The sequence below is a fragment of the Furipterus horrens genome, unplaced genomic scaffold, assembly GCF_987537825.1.
Source record: "Furipterus horrens unplaced genomic scaffold, mFurHor1.1.pri manual_scaffold_10, whole genome shotgun sequence".
NCBI classification, from domain to species: domain Eukaryota; kingdom Metazoa; phylum Chordata; class Mammalia; order Chiroptera; family Furipteridae; genus Furipterus; species Furipterus horrens.
In genome coordinates, this window is record NW_028327180.1 from 30868504 (window position 1) to 30883688 (window position 15185).

Below are 15185 nucleotides of genomic sequence, written 5' to 3' on the forward strand. Positions count from 1 at the left end.
TGTGTAGATTTTTCTTGACCCATCACATGCTCTGTAGTTGGGTTCAAACTTAGGGGGAAAAAAAGATGTTAGAACAAACATCAACAAAACTAATTTCTGCATAATATTTAATATATTACTTTCCACTTTGTGAACCATTAACAACTCCTTAATGTTCAGTGGATAAAGTCTAAGGTGCTGAGTATTAATTCTTTTGGCTTCATCTTATCTCTTTAGTTTATTTCATAACATTTTTTGAATGACTGTATAAGGTTTGAATAAATGAATGATGAGAGAATCATAAAAAGTCTGTTTCTTTGTTTGTTTTTGTAATTCATAATAAAGGCAGTTCAGCCTAGTTGAAATTCTAGTTTGCCACTTATTAGTTATGTAGTCTTGAAGACTTTATTAATTATGTGACCTTAACATTTCTGAACTCTAGCTCATCATTTAGCTCTAATGAGGATAAAATTATATAAGAATATATGTTCATTATTTTCTTTTTTCTGTGGGTATCACCCATTATATTACTTTTTCAGTAGTGTTCCATTTGCTTAGAACATCTGCCAAATGGCTTCAATATATAAGAAACTTAATCACACCTAATACAACAATTCACACCCATCAGTATTTTCTATTAACATCTTGGGACATAGATTTTGGCCTACAGACCTATTATTTATTTAATGTATTTAAGTTTCGTCTCTACAATTATGTTGTAACTTTTCAAGGACAATGGAAGTAACTCCAACTATATAGATAAAAATAGCAGAGATCATGAAAACAACTCATTTGTATATCCTTTTATGATAAGCTTTCACATCCTTTATCTAATTTACTACTCAAAAATCCTTGGGAGGTGGGTTAGGTATGTCTTATTTTTATTACCCTAATTTCATATATCAGAGAAGGAAAACTCTGACTCCAAAAAACCTCCGCTGCCTTGCGGCATACCTCTTCAGGGGAAAGGCTAAGGGAGTAAACCCCGACAGAAAATCCGGAGCCGGAGTCCCTAAGGCGGTTTGACGTTGTAGTCAACACCGGCAACTCCTGCGGCGCACCTGAACCCAAGCTGTATCGACTCCGTCTTTCCCTTGGACCCTTCAGCTGCGAAGAGAGGGGGGGTCTGCTGCATGGGCAACAGCAGACCCTCCATATTACCCTGCCCAGGCTCTGTAGCTTCAGCGTCATCGCATGATGTCGATTCAACACGGGAGGAGACAGATACCATGTCACTCCCGAGTCGGACTGCACAGCCATTCTCGGCGGTGCAGATAGACTCTTAAGAAGCTACACCATCGTCTCTCGAGACGGACGGCTGCCGACGAATTTCATATATGAGTTACCTGAGGGACATAGAGAAGGTGTAAATTTCCTGCATGTAGTTTAAAACTTTAATTTATTTCTTCTGGCCCTGAATCCAGAGTACTTCTATACGTCATATTGTCTTGTAAAGAATAAGTATAGTGGTAGGTACATATGGTTGATTGTGAGAATAAAAGTCCCTTGGCTATTGATTTATAAACCCTCAGATAGGTTTAGAATACAATCTTTTCTTCATAGAGATGCACACAATGCGTTTTTTCAGTGTCATCAGCATCTGTACTAAATACTATAATTAATAAAACTGCTCTAATTTAGAAGCAAGGGACATGTATTTTTATTCATCTGGGGTTTTCAGACTGACAGCCCCTGGGAGACATTTTAACATTATTTCAAAGTTAATAATAGTGCTCAGGTAGCCCAAGAGCCCATCATTTCTTAGGGTGGCACACCCTAGATTTTGACCCGTTTGTGTCATATATCTGACCTCAGGTGTTTTGAGGTTACTATCTCTGGTAAACTCATTGTCTATGAGTAATGTTTTACCCTTGGAAACTTTTTCTCATGACCCATCCTCAAGTATATTATTTTTCCATAGGTTCTGGGAATTCAGCCTTAACTAGTAAATATGGTTTCACCTTACTGGATTATGTTTCTTCTATTCCTGCTATTTTTTCATGTTAATTATTTGTAGTGACATTACAGTAAATTAAAAATGTACAAGGTGAAAATAGAAAAAGTGCTCACAAATAAATGACCGATTTAATGATGGGTCTGAAATATATGCCTCATGAGGTACAATACTTTTAACATTTTTTTACAAGGTCACAGATCATGGTTCTGTGCTACTGTAATCACATGGAGGACACATGGTGTAACCCAAGCAAATAGGTCTGGCACTGGAGATTGCTCATGTGAAAGAAGAGGTCAGAATACTGATGGGTTGTTTAATAGATGTTTAAGTTTTCAGAACCTGTGTAGTTCTATACAAATAGACTGGGATTAATTTAGGTTTATTCGCGCACTTTTCTGGCCAATGAAGATGATGCAAATATACCTAATTTTGTATTATTTATGTGAAAAAGATCCTCCAGTGGGTTGTGTCACATACTTCGCAAATGAATCTGACATGTTTTCTTTTGCTGTGATAATTGTATTACTTTCCTAATCATATGAATCAGTGGTTCCCACACTTTAGTAAGCCTTACAGTTACCTGCAGAACTAGTTAAAACATAGATTTATGTGTCCCTCCTCTCTTATTTAACAAGTATGATTTGGGAATGGGGAATGGTATTTCTGACAAGTTCCCAGGTGATGCTGAGGCTGCTGGTCTGTGAGTAGCACTGATATATATACACAGAGGTATTAGTGTAGCAAATTCTAAGATAGCCTTTATTATTAAAGCACAGGTTCACCTGGACCACTTTTTCCTATTTGGAATCTATGCTACCCAGGGACAACCATGTCGATTTTTTACCTTTATTTTGTTATAGGTTTTCGTATTTGCAGATAGCATTTATATATTATTGTTTTCTGAGGGTTCTTTTGTCCAATTCTGTTTTATCTGTTGTTTTGCTATTACATAAAAGTGTTTTTAAAAATATTATTTCACTTTTTTTCTCTACTTCTAGCATAGTTATAGTACCAATTTTTGTTAACTTATATTTAGGTAAGAGTATTTATATCTAAATCAAAATAGTGTACTATAATTATACTTTCTTTTCATACATTGTTTTTCCCCTCTAGCCTTATTAATCGCCCTACTTTTTATGTGCTTAACATTTTATATGCAGGGTGGGGAAGAAGTAGACTTGAGCAATGCATATGGAAAATTAATAAAATACTTAATAAATAATAAGACAAGAATATACTGTGTTTCACATACTTACAACTATAATCCTACTTTTGCAATACCTTGTATGCAACAGTAATTTATCCTAATCTCTTTGGAAGTACTGTAACTCTTAATGTTTTTGAAAGACAGGCAATGAAGTTTGTTTGTTTGTTTTTTCCCTTTATGGAGACATTTCTTTGGCAGCTGACCTGGATGATCGTTTTTGCCTCAAACACTCTTGTCTTTTCCTCTTTTTATATTTTTTCTATTTAATTTAATGGATGGTTAAACTTTCAGAACCAAAGTAGTTTGATTAGATTGGACTGGGATTAATTTAGGTTTATTCACTCACCTTTCTAGCAGGTAAAAAGGCTGCAAACACATGTAAACTTTGTATTGGTCATGAGCTGTCACTGTGAAAAAAGTTTCTTCAGTAGGTCTGGCACATACTTTGTGAATGAATAGGGTGCTTTGACCTTTATTTTTTGAACTGTCTCTAATTTTTCTATGCTTGCTATCCCATTTCCACTTTCTAAGAGCTGTTTCTCTTTTGTTGCTGTTTTATTTTCCAAGTGCTCATTTCTTTTAAATTTTCTGTTTCTATGGAAGAACCTTTTCTGAAAGTTATTTGAGGAAATTAAATTTAGATTTTGGGGGAAGTGTTCTTCTCTGTATTACAGTGTCTCTTTTTCTTGAAGTTTATTGTAACTTTTGTTTATTTTGGCCTCTGAATTTTACATTGAAATCTCTCTCAAATGTCTGGTAATCCTTGGCTACCTGATTATATGTATGAGTGAAGTAGTGAAAATTCTACTCTGAAGTTCTCTGTGCAAAGGAGGACTTGTCGTGCAGTTACTGGGTTTGAACCTGGGAACCAGTACCTGCATCTTTCTTATTGTTTTCAGATAGGGATTCATCTTTCTCTTCTGTGACGGGTATAAGAAGGCTAGCAGCCTTGTGGGAGCCTAGTGAGAGAAGATGGCTTCGGTTAATAATACTTGATATTTTCACAACAGCCTGGCACCCTTGTTTTCACCCGTTTCTAAAATTCTGAAAACACTTCTCTTATTCAAACTCCAGTCTCTCTGGGTGGGGAGCACAGTGGGTGAGTCATAGAAATCACCTGGTCATTGAAATTGAGGAGCAAACCCAGGAGAGTCTAACTGCCCCATCTAAAAAGCAAAAGGGCTCATGAACATGGACAACAATGTAGTGATTGCTGGGGGTAAAGGGGTACAAAAGGACTAAAGGGTAATGGAAAAATACAATAAGCATTAAATTTTAAAAATTTAAATTTTTTTTTAAATTTGAAAAATTAGAAAAAGGGAATTTTTTGCAAATTTTCTGTGGAATTTTAAAAAAGTATATTCTCTGAGCACACAAAGTTTGTTAGCCATCAAATTACAAAAATGTTTAAAAATAACAATACAAAACAAAAAAAGTCAGTCTTTTTTAACTTCACCCTCAGAAATACCCATTACCTCCAATTTGAAGTATTAAGTTCAGTGACATAAAAAAGTATGCTTTCATACCAGTAATTCTCAGCCATTTACAAAATTTCCATCATTTCAACTATCTGCTTTCTTGATTCATCTGAAGCCTTGCTGTAATTTTCACAGGGTTTCTGGAGAAAGTGAAGATTAGCTCTTGTGTGCCTTCTGCTCTGTATTACCAATTGCTAAGAATTATCTAAATTACATGTAACAAAATAAGGGAAATTAATGTGCATGGTAATATTGGAGGAGGTCATGGAAAGGACCTGGCCTCTGGTTGATTTGTGAGGTGAACTCGGGCAGTCAGAAGCTCCTCGTCTGCTCCCCTGCCCCTGGAATGTGCATCTAGCCCACCATTCCACACTAGAAGCTGTCCACTGTGTAGCCTAGAGCGACTAAGATGTCATTGGACTGAATATGTGAGTGAGCCCAGTTCAGGCCTCTATATAAACTTGAAATGGTGGGCAAGTACAGAGATCTGCTTGTCTCCCAGCTCCCCAAGACAAGCCTGGAAAGTGTGTTCCCTTGCTTATTTAACCTGCAACCTATCAATCTGAAGTGGCCTGCCACTTGCTTTTGTCTGTCCTTGCCCCTGTGTGTGGAGAGGGCTGTTGGGGTGGGGGTGGGGGGGCAGTTTGTGAACCAACAATTGGTGAGCCAGCCAGGAGATGTAAGAAATGGGTCTTGGGAAAGAGACATCATAGAGGAAAGTTTGGCCTTTGACATGGATGCAGAGAGGAGTAGTGTGTAAGTTAGGTGCTTAGGTACTCCCTCCATGAGAGTGGGGACACACTGAAAATGCCAGCTGGTCTAATGTGCACTTGAGGAACTGCACATAGCTCTCATCAGCAAAGAAGGGGAACACGGGGCTGTGCAATGGACTGGCCTTGGCTGTGGGCAGCTCTCCGCCACTGATGCCCAGCTAGAGGCTGAAGCTTGAGTGAGAAAGTTGTACGAAGAACTGAGCTTAGAGGAGGACTTGTATATGGCTGCTACTCTGCTTACTTTGGGGCTAGAAGAAAAGGTGAGAGTGAGTGGGATACTAAGTTGGAGACTTTAGCATGCTATTTTGTAAAGCTAGGAGGGCGCAAGCTGCCACAGATTAAAGTCCAAGTGCTCGTGACAAAGCCTGTTTGGGATGCTGAGAAGTAATGTGAGGAGAAACTGAGGAGAGTGAAGAGGAGGGTGTTGTGGTGGTTGACAATAAAAAGACTAGAAACCCCATGCTGTCTGACTTTCAATACAAAAGAAAGCAGCAACAAAGCAACAACAACCCCAGCCAGCGGGGCAGCCATCGATCCAGGAACATCCTTCTGCTGAACTTGTTGTTATAAAGGGTCCAGTGAAGGATAGGCAGTGAACTCTCAGAAAATTCAATGCCCAGACACTGCTGTAAAGTTTTAGGGAGTCTTTGGTCAAATAAGACTCGTGTTGCCCGAGAAGCTGTGATTGATAAGTTGCAAGCCTATTCAAACCCCAAGAATGGAAAGAGGTACAAGCTTTTATAGACACTTGGGGGTTTTGGAGGACTTTTGTGCACCCCATCCCCCAGCACAGTACCTCCATCCTTTACACTTTCTGGTAAAGAAAGGGTGTATGTGGGACTGGGCATCAGAGCAGCAAGCCACCTTTGAGAAGGCAAAAATACTAATCAGTAGATTAATGCTCTGGGCATCTTTCAAGCTGGGCTACCATTTCAGTTAGATGTGTCTGTGACTCTGGAAGGTCTGGGTTGGGCACTGTGGCAGAGACAATAGGAGAAGAGAGCTCCCCTAGGATTTTGTCTCCATTCTGGAAGGGATTAGAAACCTCATATGCCCACATACATGAACAGCTGCTAGCAGTGTACACCAGGTAAAGCCTCTCCCAAAGAAACAGCATATTATGGTAAGAACATCCTTTCCTTTCAATGATGGGTTGAAAATATGTTCCATCAACCCACTTCTGCTTTTATACAGCAGAGGAGCAAGCTGTCCACCAGCCCACTGTCTCTTAGATACTAGACTCTGTAGGATGTATAGATACTCCAATTGCTCTGCTCCTATATCTGTGGCAGCCCCTGTAGCCTATAGAGAGGGAGTAGAGGAAATTCTCACTAATATAAACTCCATTTCTTTTCTTTCAAAACAAGTAGATCTTTTATAAGCTATAAGGATGGACGGAAGGCAGGTAATTTTTCATTAGCACATTAGTTGTACTGTTTCAAACTAAGACGGGTCTGGTCAGGGCAACCCGCCCACATGGACTGCAGTCTCTACTTAGTCTAGGACTGACACTGTCTGGATATAAACAGATATGAACTGCAGCAGCCCAGTGGGATGAATCATTCAACGTTCATCCATGGCACTGACAGTTGGACTGTTCTAAAGGGAATGACCCTCTGGCTTGGATAATTGGAAGCCAAGGGGTGGATGATCATGAATAAGCCCTGTGAGGTTAGTAATGTGGAGAGAAATTTCAGTTTGTCTACAGGATCCTGAGGCAGTCCTCAGTGCCTTCGAAGTCCAGGCTCAAACGCCTTGCTGACCACTCAGGGTCCATTGAAGAAGAGGTGGGCATGAAAGACAGAAAGAGTCAATGGAGGGGTGTTGAAGAAAGTGATTAAGAGGATGGATGCGACTACTGGTTGTCCTATGAAGTAGACCCTGGGCAATCAGAAGCTCCTCACCACCCCCACCCCCAGACCTTGGAATGTATGCTCCACCCATCATTCTCATACTGGAGCTGTTTTCAAGGACATAGCCTTAAGAGTAAGGTGTTTTGGACTACCTGGGCTGAACACACAGTTAAGGCCCCTCTCATAAGCTTTCAAGATTCTGGCGAGTGGGTGCGGGGATCTACTCATCTCCTGGCAGCAGACTAAGACAATTCTTGTAAGCAGTTTTGCTGTTTATTAAACCTGCCACCTACCAATCTGGAGTGGCCTGTGTCTTTCTTTGGTCTCTCCCTACCCTCTACGTGAGGGGGCCAGTGTGTGAACCATTGGGAACCAGAGACAACTTTGCATATTTGGATTTTACACAACAGTATCTTCATGTTTTATGTCAAAGCTTATTTTGAAACTATTTTAATCTGAAAGTGATGTTTATAAATTGGTATTATCTGAACCAGTGTGAGAGATTTTCATTATTGCTCAGTACTTATCATTGTAAATGCATGGCTATGACAAAGCATGGGTTTTGTATTCTGCAGTTATTTGATTATTTAAAACTTCACAGCTAATTTTTGGTAAAATGTCTAATTATACAATCATTATCAATTTTAAAAAAATGCATGACATTTTTTCTAATGTTTGCTATTATACCCTGATTGTTTTTGCCCATATCCTTTTTTAAAATTTTATTATTTTCTGTTAATTTCCCATAGCTTTTCTTTCTTGTCATCCTCCTTTAAAAATCTAGCCTTATTTTTATATATCCTTAATTTTATATAAACTCACCATTATCTGTATGTGTTTATTCCTGCTGTTTACCCTGAACTCACCACCCTTATAAACAAAACTCTTTAAATATATAGATAATCATCACCAGGTCTGAAAAATCTGAAAAATCTTTCCTCTGATTTTAACTACCTGTTTTTTTTGTTTGTTTTGTTTTTATTAGCTCCATTTTATTCTTTCAAAAATAAGTGGATCCTTTAAAAACTATGAATATGGACTGGAGGTAGATAATTTTTTCATAAACACAGTAGTTACACTATTTCAAACTAATAAGACATTTCATTTGCCATGAAAAGAGTCATAGAAGAAAATTTCCTCACTGAAATTATTCATCTTTTGTTTTACCTAAATTGAAAATTTGTAAATCTTTCTTCACCTTATTCTGTAGATGTATTATTGGTTTTAAACATAAACCAAATAAAAAGGAAATGATTTGTAAATATGAAAACACTTATTTTATATTTTATTAACTCTTAAGATTGTGTAAAATTATGCTCATTTAAAACATTTTTATTACCAAAAATAAACACTATTAAAAAAGCAGCTTCAACCCTGACCAGTGTGGCTCAGTTGGTTGGGTGTCTTCCCACAAAGCCAGAGGTCACTGATTCGATTCCTGGTCAGAGCATATGCCTGGGTTGTGGGTTTGGTCTTGGTCAGGGCGTGTATAAGAGGAACCTGATCAATGTTCCTCTCCCTCTCCTTCTCCCTCCCTTCCCATTTTCCTAAAAGTAAGTAAATAACAATTTTTTAGAGTAGCTTCAGCAATGTACCCAGAAATCATTTTCCAGTTGACATTAGAAGATACTGGGTTTTACCAAAGGATAAACCACATGTTATGACTACAGTTGTCAAGTGGGTGGGGTGATAGTTCCAACTATAAGCATAACCAGGTACGATACTTTAACATAAATCTAAATAGGAGATGGTATTTACTAGTTTTTAAGACCACATTTTTGGTCTAAAGAATCGGTCCAAGCCCTGACTTTGCCACTTTGGTTTAATTCAAGTTATTTTAGTTCTCTGAGCCTCAGTTTAATTGGCAGAAAATTGGAGATTTACAACCAAAGACTATCATAAAGGTTCAAAAATATTCTATATACAGAGTATTTAACATAGTACATGGCACATAGTGAGCATTCAATGAATGGTTGCTAATGTGATTATCAGGCCATTCAGATATACTTGATCAAAATGAATGAAACTGTACAAATTGCAAACACAGTTAATTCCATTTAATACTAGTAGTTACACTTTGGGCAAGTGAAGACAGCTAGACTTTTGTGCTCAGAGGAGGTGATACACTGAATTATTAGTACTGTCTTTGGAGAAAATAAAATAGGAAATTATAAGGGCTTTGATTGACACATTCTCTTACTTTAAACCCTGAAACCAGGTTTTAAACTGTTTATTAATCTGGCCATTAGCAATAGCTTTCTTTTCAGTATGCTTAGAAGACTCACCTATTCAACAAGTATTCTTTGATTGCCATTATGTGCCTGGCTGTGTTTACCTACCATGCAAAAGGAAATACCTCCTTTTTATACTGTGAATACTTTCCTTTTCCACAGACATTTCCACTGGGCCTGGGAGATGGGCAATTCTATGCATGGACAGATGGTTTGAGAAGAAAAGACTGGCATGACTATGAAAGCATTCAGAAAGAGGCTATGCGCTCAGGTATGGAGTTCAGTGTAAGCTACTTCGCCTACTGCAGTGTCTCATGTGTCATTCAAAGGATCTCTAATTAGCATTTCTTCTGCCCAGTACGGTATGTCTCATGGGGATACTGGAGGTCAACAAGGGACAGAGCTAAAACCATTTCAATTTCAGAGAGAAAGCGAATCATAGTCCTGACAATATTAGTTGAAGAAGTCATTACATTTTTAGACTTCTATAGTACTTTGTATTTCCAAACTGCTTTTTAAATAATTTCTGGGGTATCTTGGGATTTACCAGTGAGACTAGATAGACATATATCTTGAACTAGATTGACTCATTATAGTGCTGCAGTATGTTTAACTCATAATACAATGTATTAAAGAAGTACCATGTTCTAGTCACTGGCAGGGATACAACACGTGGGTGGATCACAGGAGCCAGGAATCTGATGTTGGCAAAATTTGGACAAATAGACAGGCAGTTAAACATAGTCAAGTAGGTCTATACATGTACAGCAGAATTCTAGTCTTGGATTAGAGGTAGAGGAAATGTTTTAATTGTTGGAAAATTTAACAGGAAAATGCAAGTTTTTCTAGAAGGACTGAAAAATTAGGTTGCTGGAAACAGGGATTCAGAACGCTATATAAATGGAACATGATGAAAGAGAGTAACTTATCTAGGGCAATCCATATTCTGTTATTTGACCAAATGAGCGCTAGCTCTAGTTTTTTTTTTCATAGTGAGCATATCACAGAAATAGAGAAGCTGCTGTTTGGTAAAAAAGATATCAGAGCAGCTCTCAGACACTGCATTTCAGGTCATTCAACAGCAGAACCATGACCAGCCACAACGTGAGGTCTTACTGCTCAGCCTTCCTCATAACTCACCCTGTCAGGAAATCTGGAGTGATGGCATTTAAATAGTTACAAAATTGTTTGGGGGTGTGAAAAGTTCTGAGCTCTGAGTCAGGTGTGGATGATCTAATTATAGTATTCTTTTATTTTCTTTTTTAATTCCTTTACCCCAAATCATGCCCCTCACCTTCCCCAGGCTTCATTAAAGCTTCCCCTCCCAAGGATATTCTCTATTCTTCCGAGAATCCTTCTCTTCTAAGTTGCATTGTCTTTCTACTTCAGCCTCACCCCATGAAAAATCATGAAGATGCGTTTGTTACCAGCATGCTCACTTTTGGGGCCCTCTTATCTTTTTACTCTTATTTGCTTGATCAACCCTATATTAATTCAACTATTAATTCTCCTTTTTAACCACAGAACGCTGACAATTTTTGGAGATGTTAATATAACCTAATTAACTGAAGTTGAAAAGTGCAATAATAATAATAATAGAATAAGCTAAATTTTTTGTGTGTAGATGTTTTGCGCTAGTGCTTTACACATGTATTTTATTTAAACCTCATAATGAATCTAATAGGTTTTATTATCCTCAATTAGTTTTAAAAAAACTAATTCTTATGTATTTATTTATTAAATTTTATCCAAGGTCAAACAGCTAATAATTTGCAGGCCAGGTCTTATGCTCCATCACACACCACTGTCTGATCTTAAATAATATCTGGGCAAAATGAAGTAATGGCCAGGGTATATATGAGAGACATGCCTGGGATCAGATCCTGGCCTTTCCGTACGTGAGCTAGGTTAAGCGGCAAATCAATTTATCTTTCTTATATTCCACTTTGCAGAATTTCTGTGTGGATTAAAGATAATATACATTAAGTAATTGACCAATTATTTGGACATATTATAAACTCAGCTAATGATAACTGTCATTGTTAATTCATTGCAGTCACCTTCACTTGATTTGGTATGCTGCCCTTTGCTGTGCTGAGGAATTTTGGATACAAAACATCACATTTATTTCTGCTTCATACTATCCTTTCTGCTTCATGGATGAACATGCCTTTTATATCCTCATTCTCACTTGAGGCAGGAGAAATTGGCCTTAAAGATAATTGGTGATATAATAAGTATTCTGAAGTGCAAATTTTCACTGGAATTAAAAAGCTTTTAAATACTACTATGTGGTATGAGTCACTGGAAGATATATGATAAAGGCAGTAGACTACAATTCATCATTCTTTAAATATCGTGAAACATAAATAAAAGAAGTAAACACACAAAACACACACATGGGTCCAGAGTTAAAATAATCTTCCCTGTTTTCAATATCCAGGTCCAGAAAAAGAATCATTTGTGCCATTCTGTTTCCTCCACGTCTTGAAGTTTGTGTTTACTCTTATTTTTATATAGTAGTTTTTTTTTCTCCCACCTATATATTTAGCCCTAAACAAATATGGTTGCATTTTGTTTGTGGTTGAACTATATCTGAAAATTGATTATACTGTATGATTTTCTTCTTTAAAAATTACTGTTATTTTTAATTTTTTTTCTTATTTATTGAACTTGTGGGGTGACACTGTTTAACAAAATTATACAGGTTTCAGGTGCACAATTCCACAACACATGTTCTGTACACTGTTTTGTGTGTTCACCACCCCAAGTCAAGTCTCCTTCCATCACCATTTATCCCCCCCGTACCCTCATGCACCTCCCCACCCAAACTTATTTTTTAGATTCATCCGTGACAATGTGTAGAATTCTGTTGATTCAGTTTTACTATTGTTTAATTTTCTACAACATTCTTTTCTTCACAGACACTTGGGGAGTTCCCAGGTTTTGGTTACTACATATAGTATTGTTATAAGTATTCATGTACATGCTTGTAGGGTAGAGACAATGTTTTCTAGGATACATGTTGAATAGTAAATTTTGCATGTCTAAGGAATACACATTTCAGGTATGTCATGTAGTCTGTGGCAAGCTGCTTTCCAAAGTTGATACACTGATTTCACTCTAAACAGTAGTGGATGGAGTTCCCACTACTCTATATCCATGTGAACATTTAGTAGTATCTGATTTTTTCCCTGAATTGGTGGTATGATATAATGTCTCAGAGTCACTTAAATTTGCATTCTACTAATGTCTAATGTAGTTGATATCTTTTTTATTCTTATGAGCTGTTTGTGCCTTCTTTTTGGTAAAATTCCCATTTCTACTTTTAATTTTTGAATTTATTGCTCTTCCTTATTGACCCACAGAGTGCTCTTAATTTATTGCAAATACTGTCCTTTAGTGATTGTATGTGGTGAAAATATCATATTACATATTTTGTAGACTGTTTTTATAAAATTTCTAGTTCTTAATTTTGATGTCAAATTTGGAAATTATTTTTTTAAGGATAGGTCATATTGATGTTTTATTTTATTTTTTAAAAGCTAGAGTATATTATCTTTTACATTTAGGTTTTAACCCAGCTGGTTTTCATTTTTATATGATGTAAGAGAGGAATTCAATATTTATTTACTTTTCATTCATTTAGATAACAAAACAGTGCCATTTTTTAAAATATATATATTTTATTTCATTGCTCAGCAATGTTGACTCTATTATATATCAAGCTTTCATATTGGTGTTTTCTCTCTGGTTCTCAATTCTGTTCTTTGAGTTAAAGTCCCTGAGCTAATACCATATCTTGTGTATACTATATCTTTATAGTAATTACTGATATATGGTAAAGTTTATTATACTTTCTTTACTCTTCTTCCTTGAGAATATACTGCCATTCTTACTTAACCTTATACCTTTCTTTAAAATTTGCCATTCATCTTGTCAAATTTTATACACACTTCTGTAGATACACCAAATTATTTAAATTTTAGGAGATAAGTGACATTTTTCAATATTAAATCATTCATTCTGTGGTATACATTGTACTTATTTGCTGCTTATTTATTATCATTAAGGCTATGTTTGTAATTTTATTCTCAGACATTTTCAGTGCTATTCCTTGAAAACTAATGTGAATATTGTGCATGTTATTGATTTTATTGAAATTCCATGTTGTTTGTTGCTGGTATGTAGAAATGTAAATTTTAAATATTGATCTGAATATAGAATCTAAGTTCTTCTATGAATTATAATCATTTAGCTATTTTTTTGAATTTTTAATGTAGATATCTACATTGTGGTAAGTACAGTGTAATATCTACAAGTAATAACAGTGCTTAAATTTTTTTTTCCTTTCATTCTGTACCTTATAATTTTAGTTCTTGTTCTGACATTGCACTCACTAGGAACGCCAGTGTAATCCTGAACAGTGGATATTGGTAGCTAGTCTTGACTTGTTATTATTCTGACAATAGCAAATTAGATACTCTTGTTAAGATTTTTTTCTAGCTATCTGTTTAATGAAAATACAATTTACCATTTTTGCTAAGCCTTCTGGATCTGGTTTGCTGAGAGATTGTGAGTTTTATTTTATTTTTTAACCTACATTAATGTTCATTTATAAAAGGTGTTTTTCTTTGTTTGCATTTGTTGAAATAGATATGATAAATATTATTTGATATTTTTATTTGAGTAAATTATATCTATTGATTTTTTATGAAAATCAAACTTGCAATTCTGGACAAAATCTGTTGTTTTATTTGTTACTGGATTTGGTTTGCTAATACTTTAACATTTCTGAATCTTTATCCATGAGTGAATCATTATTGGCCATGAATTATTTTCTTTTTTTTTTTTTTTTTTTGGTTTTTCAATTACAGTTGTTCCCTTTTCTCCCAATTTCTCTCCCCCACCAAACCCACCCCCTCTCCCGCCATCATATCCCTCCCCGTTGTCCATGTCCATGAGTCATTTATACGGGTTCTTTGACTAAACCCTTCCCTTACTTATCCTCCTTCTCTCCCTCCCCCCTCCCCCCTATTGACTGCTATTCTGCTCTTTGTTCTATTTAGTTCGTTTGTTTGTGTTGTTCTTTAGTTTCCTGTATTAGGTGATATCATATGGTATTTTTCTTTCCTTGCCTGGCTTATTTCACTAAGCATAATTCTCTCTAGTTCCATCCATGTTGTTGCAAATGGCAGGAGTTCCTTCTTTCTTTCTGCTGCTTAGTATTCCATTGTGTAAATGTACCACAGTTTTTTGATCCACTCATCTACAGATGGGCACTTAGGTTCTTCTCATGGAGTCCTTGCAAGTTTTGGTGACAATGAAATGATAGCTGCATTAAATGATTTCAGTAATATATTTTCTATACTTTGTAATTACTTGTTGTGTATTAGAATTGTTTATTTATTAATGATTATAGAAATCTTGTGGGTGAACTACATGGACCTGAACTTTTCTTGGGCAAAGAGTTTTAACTACTGGGTTTAACATATTTATTAACAAGTTTATTTAATGTCCTCTTAAAGGTTTCATAATGTCTATAATGCTTAAATTTTTGTTTCTCTTTCAAATATTGTTTATTCATACCTTTTACTTTTTTGTGCACTATTATACTGGAAATTTATCAATTTTATTAATGATTTCAAAAAATAATTTTTGACCTTTGTTCATTTTATCTGTTGTATTTTCTCATTTACTTCATCTT